The sequence below is a fragment of the Ursus americanus genome, chromosome 2, assembly GCF_024610735.1.
Source record: "Ursus americanus isolate L20-20 chromosome 2, mUrsAme1.1.p, whole genome shotgun sequence".
NCBI lineage: Eukaryota > Metazoa > Chordata > Mammalia > Carnivora > Ursidae > Ursus > Ursus americanus.
In genome coordinates, this window is record NC_142128.1 from 99,827,439 (window position 1) to 99,840,758 (window position 13,320).

Here is a 13,320-nt window from a genome sequence, read left to right on the forward strand (position 1 = left end):
GTGTTCTGAATAAACTAATTCAACAGACTACTGTGCTCCAAAGAGGTTTTAGGTTGTATAATCAATGAGGATGCTCTTGCTTCAAATAAAGTGAAGAAACGTAAAATAATCATGCAATTTTTCTTTTGCATATTTAAATGTATGCAAATTTAAAATGATTAAAATACTAGCGTCCATCTCAACTATTTTATATCTTCACCCTCGAACGTGTTTTACGCAGATCTGATTGCACCCATACCATAGGAAACGAAGATCACCATGATCTCAAAGTGAGTCTTTGAAGACAGGCCCTGGGAAGGCAGACAGACAAGTGTTTCTTCAGAGCCCAGACTTAGGGTCCTGGAGGAGGGGCACCTAGGGGGCTCAGACACTTGATTTCAGCTCAGGTCACGGTCTCTCTATCCCCATAACGTTGCATTTCCCCCTCCCCGAGCCCGACAGCTGCCATTCAACTTCCGGTCTCTAGTCCTCCAGCGGCCCCAGGGACCTCCCGTCCGTGGATGTCCTCTCGTGACTGGTTTATCCCAGTCGGCACGATGTCCTTGGGTTTCATCCATGGGGTAGCAGATGTCAGAATTTGCTTCTTTTAAAGACTGAACAATATTCCCTTGGATGCACGTGGCACATTTCGCTTAGCCACTCATCTAGCCATAGACATGTGGGCTGCTTCCATCTCTTGCTGCTGTGAACACAGGGGCAGAATTCTGGCTGCTTCCAGTTCTCCGGGGTATACATCCAGAAGAGGAATTGCTGGATCATATGGTCATTTTACGCTACATTGTTTTAGGAACCGCCATACACGGTAGCTGCACCCAGTTTTTTTTTTAAGATTTTATTTATTTATTTGACAGAGAGACAGAATGAGCACAAGCAGGGAAGTGTCAGGCGGAGGGAGAGGGAGAAGCAGGCTCCCTGCGGAGCAGAGAGCCCCACCTGGGGCCGGTCCCAGGACCCTGAGATCACGACCTGAGCCAAAGGCAGACGCCCAACCAACTAAGCCACCCAGGTGCCCCACGCACCCATTTTTATATTCCCACCAACAGTGCACTAAGGTTCCAAGTTCTCCACAGCTGCACCAACACGTGCTTTTTTCTGGTTTTTGCTTTTTTTTTTTCCCAGTACCCATCCTAATGGGAGAAAGCTGGTCCTACCAATGTTCTAATAAAATAAATATTTCTGATTTTAAAATATTTGAATTGTATCATACATGCTTAGTCAACCCCCCAGGGCACCCTGCAAACTCTGACTTAGGACATGCGCATTAGATTAAGCACGATTGCTTGAACCCACTCAATGGTATTCGTGCCACGCATTTTTTTTTTTTAGCACAACACTAGATGGCTTGCAGTGCAGCGCAGTTCAAAATCTTGCTAACTTCCTGAGGCCAAGGCTTCGTGTGAGAAAAACGCTAGCAAGCCTGTGAAAAACTCTTCCAATTTCCTAAGGCAGATATGATTTGAGAAGAGCTGAAATATGAAATATTAACAAAGGTAAATTAGTATAGAAGCACACTATTGGCTCAACTCACTTCATCTCAGTTAAGTAAGGCAGGGTGGAGGAGAGAGCCTCGTAGGACTGTCCTTTAGAAAAAAAACAAGAGAACATTTCTCCGAGGGGAGCTGTGTTAGCACATGCTGGCTAACCCGTCGGGTTTCCAAGGAGGAGGAGAAACATGTCAAACCCTGTGGACTGTATCCAGTTTTGCAAAGCGAGTGTTTTGGACACATAAGCATACAGAGTTCAATGTTACATCTTCCTCTGAAATATACACCAGCTCAGGGCAGGGGGGCGGGGGGCTGGGTGGTTCAGCCGCTTAAACGTCTGCCATCGGCTCAGCTCATGATCTCAGGGTCCTGGGATGGAGCCCCGCGTTGGACTCTGTGCTCAGCTGGGAGTCAGCTTGGGATTCTCTCCCTCTACTCCCTCCCCTTGTGCGTGCACTCTCTCTGTCTCTCTAAAATGAATGAATAAATAAATAAATAAATAAATAAATAAATAAATAAAATCTTTAGATATACACAGGGAAATGGTAGCCAAGAGAGAGGATGGCTCTCTCTCAATTCCAAGAGTCCACGCCAAAAAGAGCTGGAGGAATTCTGTCGGCAGGCTTCAGAGTCGGGGAAACATGCATTGGGGCCCCGGCCTCTCTGCCGACACCGGGGACCATAGGCAAGGTACTTAGGCTTTATTTTCAGACTGTTTCCTTATCCATAAAATAAGAAAAATAATAGCCATTATTCCCAGGGCTGTTGCAAGGTTTAAATTTAAAAAGTAGTAATCACGAAATACTTCTGATTCCGTGATTTATTAATTTTATTCATTCAGCAAAAATGGATTGAACTCTTATAATGAAAGAAATTTGAAAACAGGGGCGCCTGGGTGGCACAGCAGTTAAGCATCTGCCTTCGGCTCAGGGCGTGATCCCGGCATTGTGGGATCGAGCCCCACATCAGGCTCCTCCGCTATGAGCCTGCTTCTTCCTCTCCCACTTCCCCTGCTTGTGTTCCCTCTCTCACTGGCTGTCTCTATCTCTGTCGAATAAATAAATAAAATCTTAAAAAAAAAAAAAAAAAGAAATTTGAAAACAAATTTTAAAAAATTTTTACAACAAATTCTAGGAATGCCTGGGATTTTTTATGTTTATCAAAACATGGTATAAATTAGTGGGGGGAGGATGAAGTGTCCTGCTTTTAGGGGATTCTTTCAGTAAAGCTTTCCAACAAGGCCCCACATGCTGTCGGACAGTCAGACTGCCTGGAAAAGCAAGTGGAATCAGCATGCTGTTGTTGAGAGCACAGCACCCCCACCCCCACCCCCAGGCAGGGGACCCGTGGTTCCTTTGCCATCCCTCAAAGAGTTTACAGTAACTAAAGCGGAAAAAAATGTCTCTCCCAGTGTTTGAAAGTAACTCACAATCCAAAAGTATTCCCCCTAAAAGTACTCATAGTGCTTGGTCATTTGACAGTCGCTGAGTGATGGCAAAATGCCAGGGACCAGTTGGCAGAAAGTCCTACGATGGCTTGAGCATGCTCTTTGCCTCGCACCACCCCCCCCCACCGACACACACACACACACACACACACACACACACACACACACACCCCGAGGCCTCTGTCACAACCTCAGCCTTTAAATACATTTTGCAAAAAGGGATGCAACTCACAGCAGGGCCTTTGAGACTTCCCCCACAGGTCTGTCCCTGAGGATCGACCTGAAGCTAGGGAAAGAAGGCGCTGGCCTCAGGTAGAGAGGGGAGGGCGTGGGGCACGGGGGGAGGACGTGGGGCACGGGGAGGGCGCGGGTCATGGCACTTGCCGGCTTCGAGGCAGGACTCAGGGCTCCTGAAGCTCACATCCATGCCCGCATTGGAATGAACTTGCATTGGAATGAACTTGCTTTGTCTGGCCCTAGGCTCCAGAGTGTTTCATGATGAGCTTTGCCTTCTGTCGGTGAGATCTGAGTCGTTTTTAAATGTTTATCACTCCCACGGCCCTTGTGCCAAATGTTAGAAATTCTGAATACATTGGGGCACCTGGGTAGCACAGTCGTTAAGCGTCTGCCTTCGGCTTAGGGCGTGATCCCGGCGGTCGGGGATCAAGTCCTACATCGGGCTCCTCCTCTGGGAGCCTGCTTCTTCCTCTCCCACTCCCCCTGCTTGTGTTCCCTCTCTCACTGGCTGTCTCTATCAAATAAATAAATAAAATCTTAAAAAAAAAAAAAAAGAAATTCTGAATACACTTTGTTAATATTTAACGACATCCTGGAGCTCCTCTCCGGGCTCAGCTGCTGCTGGTGGGAGCAGGGGGTAGTTCTGTTCGTATTTCTTTCAAGGAGGGAGCGGTTTTGGGGCTCCTGGGTGGCTCAGTCAGTTAAGTGTCTGCCTTGGGCTCAGGTCATGATCCCAGAGTCCTGGAATCAAGTCCTGCGTCCATTCTGAGTCTGAGCCCAGCTTCCTGCTCAGCAGGGAGACTGCTTCTCCCTCTCCCTCTGCTGATCCCCCTGCTCATGCTCTCTCTCTCAAATAAATAAATAAAATCTTTTTTAAAAAAGGAGAGAGTGGTTTTAATCAGCAAGCAGGGATGGTGGAGCGGGGATGCCTCACGAGCTCACCGTGGATGGACACACAGGCAGGCTCACACATGCAGATAGAAGTCCGCGTGTCTGTACCGCCCAGCTCAGGAGCCCTTCCAGAACCTTCTGGCGTCAAGCCCACGAAACCGAAAGCAAAGGGGCTGGGAACTCTTCCTCTGTTTGTCAGGCACCTGAAGGAGCTCAGAGAGAATAAAACAACATCTGATCTCTTTGTTTTCTGTTTCAAGTTTTTAAACAGGAAGAACAGGAACAGGAAGAAAGAACAGGAGGAAAAATAGCTCCATTCGCAGGAGAGTCACCCAGCAGGGTCTGGGCACCTCCTTTACTCCAAGGCTCCCTGGAGGAGGGGGTGGGCCCCCAGCAGGATGCTCTCGGGAGCCCCTCAGAGCCCTGGGAAGCCATCTGGGTGTACCAGGTCCCACGGGGCCACCAGAAGGGCCCATCTTGGCAAACAGGCCTTCCATGTCATTGTTTTAGTGGCCTTTGTGTCCCCGGCATGGTATAGGCCAACAAAGATCTGTTGGGTGGATAAGAAACAAACACAGGGAGGGACAAAAAAGGCTAAAAACGATTCAGAAGAGGAGAGGAGGCAAATGGAGGCAAATGGGCCACCCTGGGAGGCTGGGCCTTGCTTCAAGGACACGGACACTCTGGCTCAGAGAGGGACTGGACCATGAGCATCCGCCCAAGTCGCTGCCCAGCAGTGCAGCCCCCATGGCCTCGCCTGGGGAGGGGTGCGGGAGAGCTGGCCGAGTGCAGGGCAGCCCTGAGACGCGTTCAGGGTGGAGGCAGGGTTGCACATTCACAGAAATACACTGGAGGGGAGACAGAGCAGGGACCATGGGAGCCGCCCCCGCCTGCACCTGCCGGCCACCCACGTGCAGGAGGGATGTGGGGCCTCGGAGAGGTGCCAGGGACCGGGAGACCAGCCAGGCACAATTCAAGCCCCACCTGGGTCCCAAAGAACTGGGACAGGATTCAGAGACGCTTCCGTGGATCCCTGAGATCCACAGCTCTGTGCCTGCGATCACCGGGACCGGCTACAGGGGGAGGCCCGCTGGTGCAGCCAGTGGGCAGGTGAGCTGGGGCCAGGCTGCAGAGCTGGCCTCGGGGGTGGGGAGGCCTTGCTCTGACTTCACTTCCTGGGGTGCAAGGTCGTTGCAGGCCCTGCACGTGAGCAGGAAGTGGGCAGGGCCCCTGTTCTGCCTGGTGGGTCATGAAAGAAGAAACAGACAAGTCATAACCTCTGCGGTCTGGTTTATGTTGCAACATGGAGACCAGGAAGCTTATCTTGGGGGAGGCCGAGGTGCCAATGTCGGGAGGCCGGGCCTCGGCTGCTGGAGGCCGAGGGGGCAGCCAGCCTTTGTCCTGCATGGGAAGCACCAGGTCCTGGAACGGAAACGTGCCCCCAAATGTAATCATGTCATCAGAATGGGCCCGTCAGAACACAGTTTACAAGAATGGTATTTTTTTAAACACAGAAGGAGTTTGAGTCTCTCTAAAAACCAACAGCCCCTCCCTGAGCTTGACGTGAGTGAGGAGCAGCTCGAGTCAGTGGGTGACAGGAGGTGGGGACATGTTAACGCCCTTGGGTGGGGTCACAGGGCATCCCAGCAGGTAGAGCCAACCTGTCCTTTTAAGTCTGTGAATCTGGTGGGTCTTGAAACCGTGTCGGGCTTCAGACAGATGGTCAGGAATGGCCACCTGGATCAGCGAGAGCCCACTTACTGCCAGAAAGTACGACCCACAGGCTAGCCCGGGGAGCCGCCTGGGAAGGGACCAGGGTTTCAGTGGGGATGCTGGTTAAGGACAAAAGTACGGATGCTGAGTGACGGGGAGACATCCTGGTGGAGCCTCAAGAGGACATATCCTCTGACAGCCACACTGAAGGCCCCCTGAGCCGCAGGCTGAGCGAACCTCCCGGCTCCCAGGGCTTCGGGAACCATCCGCGGCTGGTGAGGAAACCCGCCTCCCCGCAGCTCTCTGCCGCCTGCCACCTGGTGAGCCGGTAGCGAAGCCTGGCCGAGCAGGACTGGGCGTGGTCCTGCCGCGCAGATGGAGGGAGTGTCTGCTCCTCATCTGCCCACGCGGCTCCTCCCGAGTGTCTCGTCGTTCCGAAAGATGAGACACCATTAACCAGATTCCTAAGTGCACCCCAACGTGGCCACTGTTGCTGCTGCCGCCCCAGGAGCACTGCATTGCACCTTGGGGGGGCGCCCCAGGGTGACCCTCAGAAGCACTTTGATCTTCATTAGCACTTGGGATTTAAAATAAATACCCAGTTCCTGGGGCAGGGAGGCAGCCTGGGGAAGTCCCAGGAGGTGGGGCTCTCAGGGTCTGGGGCCTCCAGAGGCCACATGGGGAGCTTAGCTGGGTGTGTCCCGGAAGCCGGTCCCCGGTTTGGCAGGCCTGGCTCTGTTTGGCTTCTGAGAGCAAGGACACCCGTGCGCGGGGCTCTGGGGCTGCTACATGTGAACACACACAGCCCTAAAGCTGCAGGAGGATGATGCCATTTTGCGCGGGGTGAAAGGGAATGTCTTCACATGGGGGAGGGGAGTACGTCTGCAGAGACCCCCCAGTCCCCAGCCTTTGGGTTGAGGCTGAGGGGACCTCCTGGGGGAGCAGGGGAGCGAGTCCCAAGTCCGGCCCAGAGAGGAGCAGGTGCTTCCGCCTCTGGACCCTTGCTGTCCCCAGGGGCCTGAGTCCAGGCTGCGCTTGCCTTGAAAGGGCACCCTGCCAAGCAGCTCCCGCAGCATTTGGGAAAAGGCCCCTTCCCAGGACAGTACTCATCCTGCAAATTAAAGGGTTCATGTCAGAGACACTTTAAATCATGCAAAATGTTGCAGCCAGCTAGACAATACGATACAGTCGGCACCCTTGAAGGGACGGCACGGCGAGCCCTCGGCCCAGTCCTGGTGCCGTGAGCCTGCGGTGAGCCTACAGCCCTCGGGACACCAGGGAAGGGGATCGCGGGGTCTTGTGGATCGGTGGCGGACAAAGGTCCGCTCATTCAGGTGTCTATTGAGCACCTGCGGTGTGCGGCCGCTGGGTGACGGCCTGGGCACAGCTGAGCGGGAGAGACCGACAGGGCAACGGGCCACAGCGTGGGGACATTCCAACAGGACCCAGCAGGTTGGGGAGACGCCAGTCCCTGCGAGTAGCCCCCCTTGGAGATTTCCCCAAAGCAGCTTTGCAAGGGGCCGGGGGTAGGATCCTTCCCTTTCTGATTTCTTTCCTTCTCTAGCAGTCGAAAAGTTCTGTCCCGCGCACGTCAATTCAGGCTAAATGGATTTCTCCTGTAAGGCTGTGGCCCAGGAAAATCCTTCCCCGAGAGGGAAGAGGAGCTCGCTACTCCCTCTTCCTACCTACACCTCCCTCCTGGCCTGAGTTGCTGAATTAGGGGCAGCTGGAGCTGCCTGAGCCTCATCTTGTGCAAAATAGAAAACAAAGCAAAACAAAACACCCGCTGGGGGCAGGAGGCCTGGAGCACGGCTGGATCTCGGTGCCCATCCCTCTCCTGGAGCCCTGGCCTGGTTGTCGGTGGTGCCTCGGGCAGGATTCGGGGCATCCGAGTGGACTTCACAAGGCACAGCGGCTCCCAGAAGGGAGGGCCCGAGACCGCGCTGACCCTTCTGGAGTCCCTCCCCAAGGAAGAGACCCCACTGAGGGTGTCCTCGCCACTGGAAATACGATTACCATTGAACCAAACCCTTGGGCTGCTTCGTCTGCTAGAAACTGGGCAGGGGATGAATAAAAATAAATTTTCATGGCACTCGGTTGCCTTCAGGGAGCATTCATGGGCGGTTTCTCCTCTGATCCTCACAAAAAACCGATGGGGTAAAGGGGCAGACCCTTCTCACCCACTTTGTACAAAGGGAAACGGATGATGCAGACCAGCATCCGAGGGCCAGCAGGGGGTGGAGTGGGATGGAGCCGGAAGCCAGGCCCATGGGCATCTCATCCAGGGCTCTCCGGTTCCTCTGCACTCAACAGCCCCCTGACGGGCCCCCTTCTTCTGCCCTTGCCCTGAAGGCTTGATTTTCTCTTCTGAAAATGTGAGGTCCTATCGCTTGCCTGCTTCCCATCTCTCACGGTGCACAAAACCCTTCCAAATCTGCCCACCCTCCGTCCTTCACTGGCCTCACCCCCCTCCCCGCCCCTCTGCACACTCAGCTCCAGCCACCCCAGTCTCCTTGCTATTGGCTTCTATCTCAGGGCCTCTACACATGCTGCCCTCTCTGCTAGAACACTTCCCAGATATTGTGTGGCTCTCTCCCTCTCTTCCTCAGGTCTTGCCCCCAGGTCACCATATTTCCATGAGGCCTTTCTTGACCACTCTGTTGAAAAATACAACTCACCACCAACCCCGCACTTCCTTTCCTTTCCTCCATGGCACTTCCCATCAGACATATATACGCTCCTTTTACCTTCCTCAGGTGTTTAGGACTAGAAGAATAGCTCCCGCAGGGCAGGGGGGTTGCCTGCTTTCCCAGCCCTAGAGCAATACTAAGGGGCATAGCAGGTGCTCCCTAAATTCTAGGGGAACGAATGGCTGTAGAGACTCTGCTCGGAGAGTAAGGCATAGACTGCCCCTTTCTTCACAAGGACAGAGGCGGCTGTGGTGTAATCAGATGTCCCTTGAAAGGCAGCGTGGCGACGGGAACATCTTCATGATACCCATTTGCGGCCAAGCCCCTGCAGGCCAGTTACCTCCTTCACAAGGCTGAGCAACTTAACGTGGTGATCCTCTGGAGATGAATACCTGAGACCCTCCTTTATTCTGGCAGAACACTGTCTCCTGGAAAGTTTCTAAGAACCATGCCTGGTTCTTAGATATCACTCTGTCCTCACCTGTTGGACTTGGTGGGGGGAACGGGAGACCCAGTGGGAGGCCTGGAGAGGACACCAGGTGGGCTGGAGGAGCCCCGGGCGCGCATCCCCAGCACAGCGCCCCCTCCAGGGTCCAGGAGCTCAGTGCAGGCATCCGAGTGTCCAGGAGCCTCGGCTCCCAGTGCACGATGCCCCCTGTGGCCGGTACAGGTGTGTGCACCCCCCACCGGGCCAGGAATGCAGGCTCTGCGCCTGGTCCTGCTCTGGCCGGGTCCAACCCCAGCCCCAGCCGCCCAGGTCCCCTGCAGGGATGAGACGGACGCGGTGGGTGCCAGAGGGGCGCGGGGCGGCCGAGGTGAAGGACCCTCTCCACTGAGGCCTCGATTTCCTCAATCAGTACAATAGAAACGTGCTTCTCACACCCATGTTGGCCGCAGCAGGACGCACAACAGCCATTACTCACAACGTGTCCACGCACAGGTGACTGGATGAACAAAATGTGGTTTACTGTGTGTCTCCGACGGAATATTCTTCAGTCTTAAAGAAGAAGGAAGTCCTGACACCCGCTACAACATGGACAAACCACGTTATGCCGAGTGCAGTAAGCCAGCCACAGGAAGACAAACGCGTCATCCCACTTGTATGAGGTCCCTAAAATAGCCAAATTCATAGAAACAGAAAGTACAATGGTGGGTGCCGGGGGCGGGAGGGATGCGCAACCGGGGAGTGACTGCTGAACGATCGCACAACCTGCGTCTGAGAAGGTGAAACGTTCTGCAGATGGGCTCAGAGCACCTCTGGCCTGTGCACCACACGTGGTCACAAAGGTCAAGTATATGTATCTTTTACCACAATGAAACCATTTTTTTAAACTTTTAAGTTCAGTTGCTTACAGGAAAATGTGTTTGGGTGCATTCCAGCTGCAGAATCTGTCGGCGGGGTGTTGTTAGACACTTACTGGAAGGGAGGTGTATGGCACAGTGGGCAAGACTCTACGTTCTGGAGACACAGTTCCTGCGTGGAGACCCCCAGATTCTCAGCAGGCAGCCACGGACCTTTGGAAGGTCAGTGCCTCCAGTGACATACAGCAAGTCCTCCGGACAAGCACTAGCTCTCAAGAACTGTTCTAGAATGTGCATATATTCACTGAGAACTTTTTCTGGGCATGAAGAACTCGGATGGGAGCAGGAGGGAGCAGCACTGCCCGCAGGGAATGTGTCTTCTAACAGGAGAGTGATCAGAGCCCCCTCTGTCCCTGCCCCCTGCCCACTGGTGAGTAATAATAAATCAGGGTTATATCATGGAAATATCTCCAGGCAGGGGGCAGGAGACCATGACAAGAACACAACTAAAATCAAAATGGTCATTGTTGAAAAAGGATTTGGCTCACACCAGCTGAGGCCCCCTGCCCAAGGTTGGCTGGAGGGGCGTCCCCCATGGTCACCCTAAAGGACCACTTCCTGGGCACGCCAGAGGAACTTCATGTGGAGGACTCCCTCTGGCCACTCAGGTCATAGCTGAAATGTTGTCTCCAGGAGCTCTTTCCCCTCACCTGACCTCCAGTAGCCCTTCCCATACTCTTCCAGTCATTTCTGCTACTTTCTGCAGAGTGCTTAACGGCATTCGATACCATCCTGTTCGTTAGTGGCCTTCCCCCCTCCCTAGAGTGAAACTCCCCAAGAGCAAGGATCTTCTGTCTACACCAGATGGACACTCAGGGCACATTCCTGAATGATGAGGCCCAGCCATCTCCACAGTAATCCAGAAGTGCACTTGGGTTAGGGGCCCATCCATGGTCCACCAAATCCAGCCTGTCCGCTACCTGACATTTCCCACCTAGTGACAGCCACCCATTCAGCCCGAGTGATGGAGATGTCCGCAGAACAGTGTGAGTGGCCGCTCCTGCTGGCCCCCCACACAACCCACCCTTACAGCGAGTCTCAGGAGACCAGAACCAGTGTGCCAACTGCTCCACAGTCCACAGGGAATTATGAGAGCTCTTTAAGCAAAAGAGTGACCCAGATTATTATTTTTTTATTCAAGAGACCCAGAAGAGTCCCCCAAAATCCTGGAAAAGAACAAAGATGAGGACTCGTTTTTGATTTCCAAGCTTACTCTCTGTAGTAGTCAAGACTGTGTGATACCGGCACTAGGATAGACATAGATCAATGCGATGGGATTAAGACCAGCAATACACCCTCACATTTACAGTCCATTGATTTTTGACAAGCGTGCCAATACAACGCAATAGGGAAAGAACAGTCTTTGTAACAAATGGCGCCGGGACAAATGGATATTCACATGCAAAAGAATGAAGTTGGACCCTTACCTCACACCATATACAAAAATTAGCTCCAAATGGATCAAAGACCTAAATGTAAGAGCTAGAATGATAAATCTTAGAGGGAAATATAGGCATAAATTTTGTGAGACTGGATTAGGCAATGGTTCCTTAACATATGATACCAAAAGCATAAACAAAGGAAAAACATAGCTAAACTGGACTTCATCAAAATGAAAAGCTTTTGTACTTTCTAAAAGCCATTAAAAGACACTATCAAGAAAGTGAGAATACGGGGGAGCCTGGGTGGCACAGCAGTTAAGCGTCTGCCTTCGGCTCAGGGCGCGATCCCGGCGTTCTGGGATCGAGCCCCACATCAGGCTCCTCCGCTATGAGCCTGCTTCTTCCTCTCCCACTCCCCCTGCTTGTGTTCCCTCTCTCGCTGGCTGTCTCTATCTCTGTCGAATAAATAAATAAAATCTTAAAAAAAAAAAAGAAAGAAAGAAAGTGAGAATACAACCCATAGAGTGGGAAAAAGTTTCCCAAATCAAATATCTATTACCAGATTTGTTTTGAAAATAATGAAGAACTCTCACAATTCAATAATAAGATAATCAATCTAATTTTAAAATGGGCAAAAGATCTGAATAGAGGTTTCTCCAAAGAAGATACACCAATGGCCAACCAGCATATGAAAAAATATAACATTTGCATCGGGAAAATGTGAATCAAAACCACACCACTTCATACCCACTAAATAGAGAGTAAAGAAAGAAAAGAAGAAGAGACAACGGACAGAGACAGAGAAATGCCAAGTGTGGACAAGGATGTGGAGAAAAGAGAACCCTCGTCCTGGACAGAGAGAACTGTAAAATGGTGCAGGGGCTTTGGGAATTATTTCCTCAGAAAGTCAAACTTACAGTTACCATATGACTCCTCGGTATATGGAGAAACGGAAACATATGTCCGTACAAACACTTGTCCACGGATTTCATAGCAGCGTTACTCAGAACAACTCATTGGGTGTCCAGTCCATCATCAGGCAAATGGCGAAAGGAAATGGGGCATATCTGAACCGTGGAGCATGACTGGCCAGAAGGAGGACGGATGACATGGTACAGTGTGGACGATTCTTGAAATCATCATGAGAGTGAAAGTAGACTGTCGCAAAAGACCACACAGTGTATGATTCCATTAATATAAAATGTCCAGAACAGGTGAATCCATACAGACAGATTTGTGGTTGCCTGGGGCTGGGGTGGATGCAGAAATGGGGAGTGACTGTCAGGCTGGGGCTTCTCTTTGGGGGGGGACAGAAACGTTCCGAAGTTGGTTGTGGCAATGGTTGCACAATGAGTATACGACATACCTTTTCAAATGAATGAATTACACAGTATGTGAATTATCTATCTTAACAAAGCTGTTGTGCTTTTTTTAAAGATTTACCTATTTTAGAGAGAGAGAGTGTGTGCGAGCGGGAGGGAGGGGCAGAGGGAGAGAGTCTCAAGCAGACTCCTGGCCCAATCCCACGACCCTCAGATCAGGACCTGTGTGGAAACCAAGAGTCAGACGCTTAACCGACGAGCCCCCCAAGCACCCCAGCTGTTGTATTTTTTAAGGTGTTCTCCTGCTGGACTGGAGCAGAGACAGCAGGAGGGTGAGGGGACAGTAAGGAGGCTGTTGGGGTCGTTCAGGGTGGAAATGACAAAGGTCAGCGTCCAGGCTATGGCAGTGAGGGTGCAGGACTGGGAGCAGAATCTGCAGGCGGCGGGGGAAGGAGGGGATTAAGGATGGAGTCACTGACCGAGCTTGTGCAGCTGGAGGTGCAGGGGCTCGGGCTTACTGAGTACCACCTGCATGGCGGGTCCACCTTTATTTCTTCTTCCCCATATTTACGCTGTGAGACCGAGGCTTGGAGGGGTTCCGGGTTCCGTCTCACATCCCGGGTTCCCTCCTGTCCTCTCCTGGGTCTCGGGATGTCTGCTGGGGGCTGGAAGGCGGGTGGGGGGGGGTGGCAGCCAAAGCCCAGAGGGGCTGCACTCAAGCATATAGAACTCAAGTGGCCAAAGATACACGAAACAATCCCCTAAAAATAAACTCCCTGAGGAAAGCCCTCT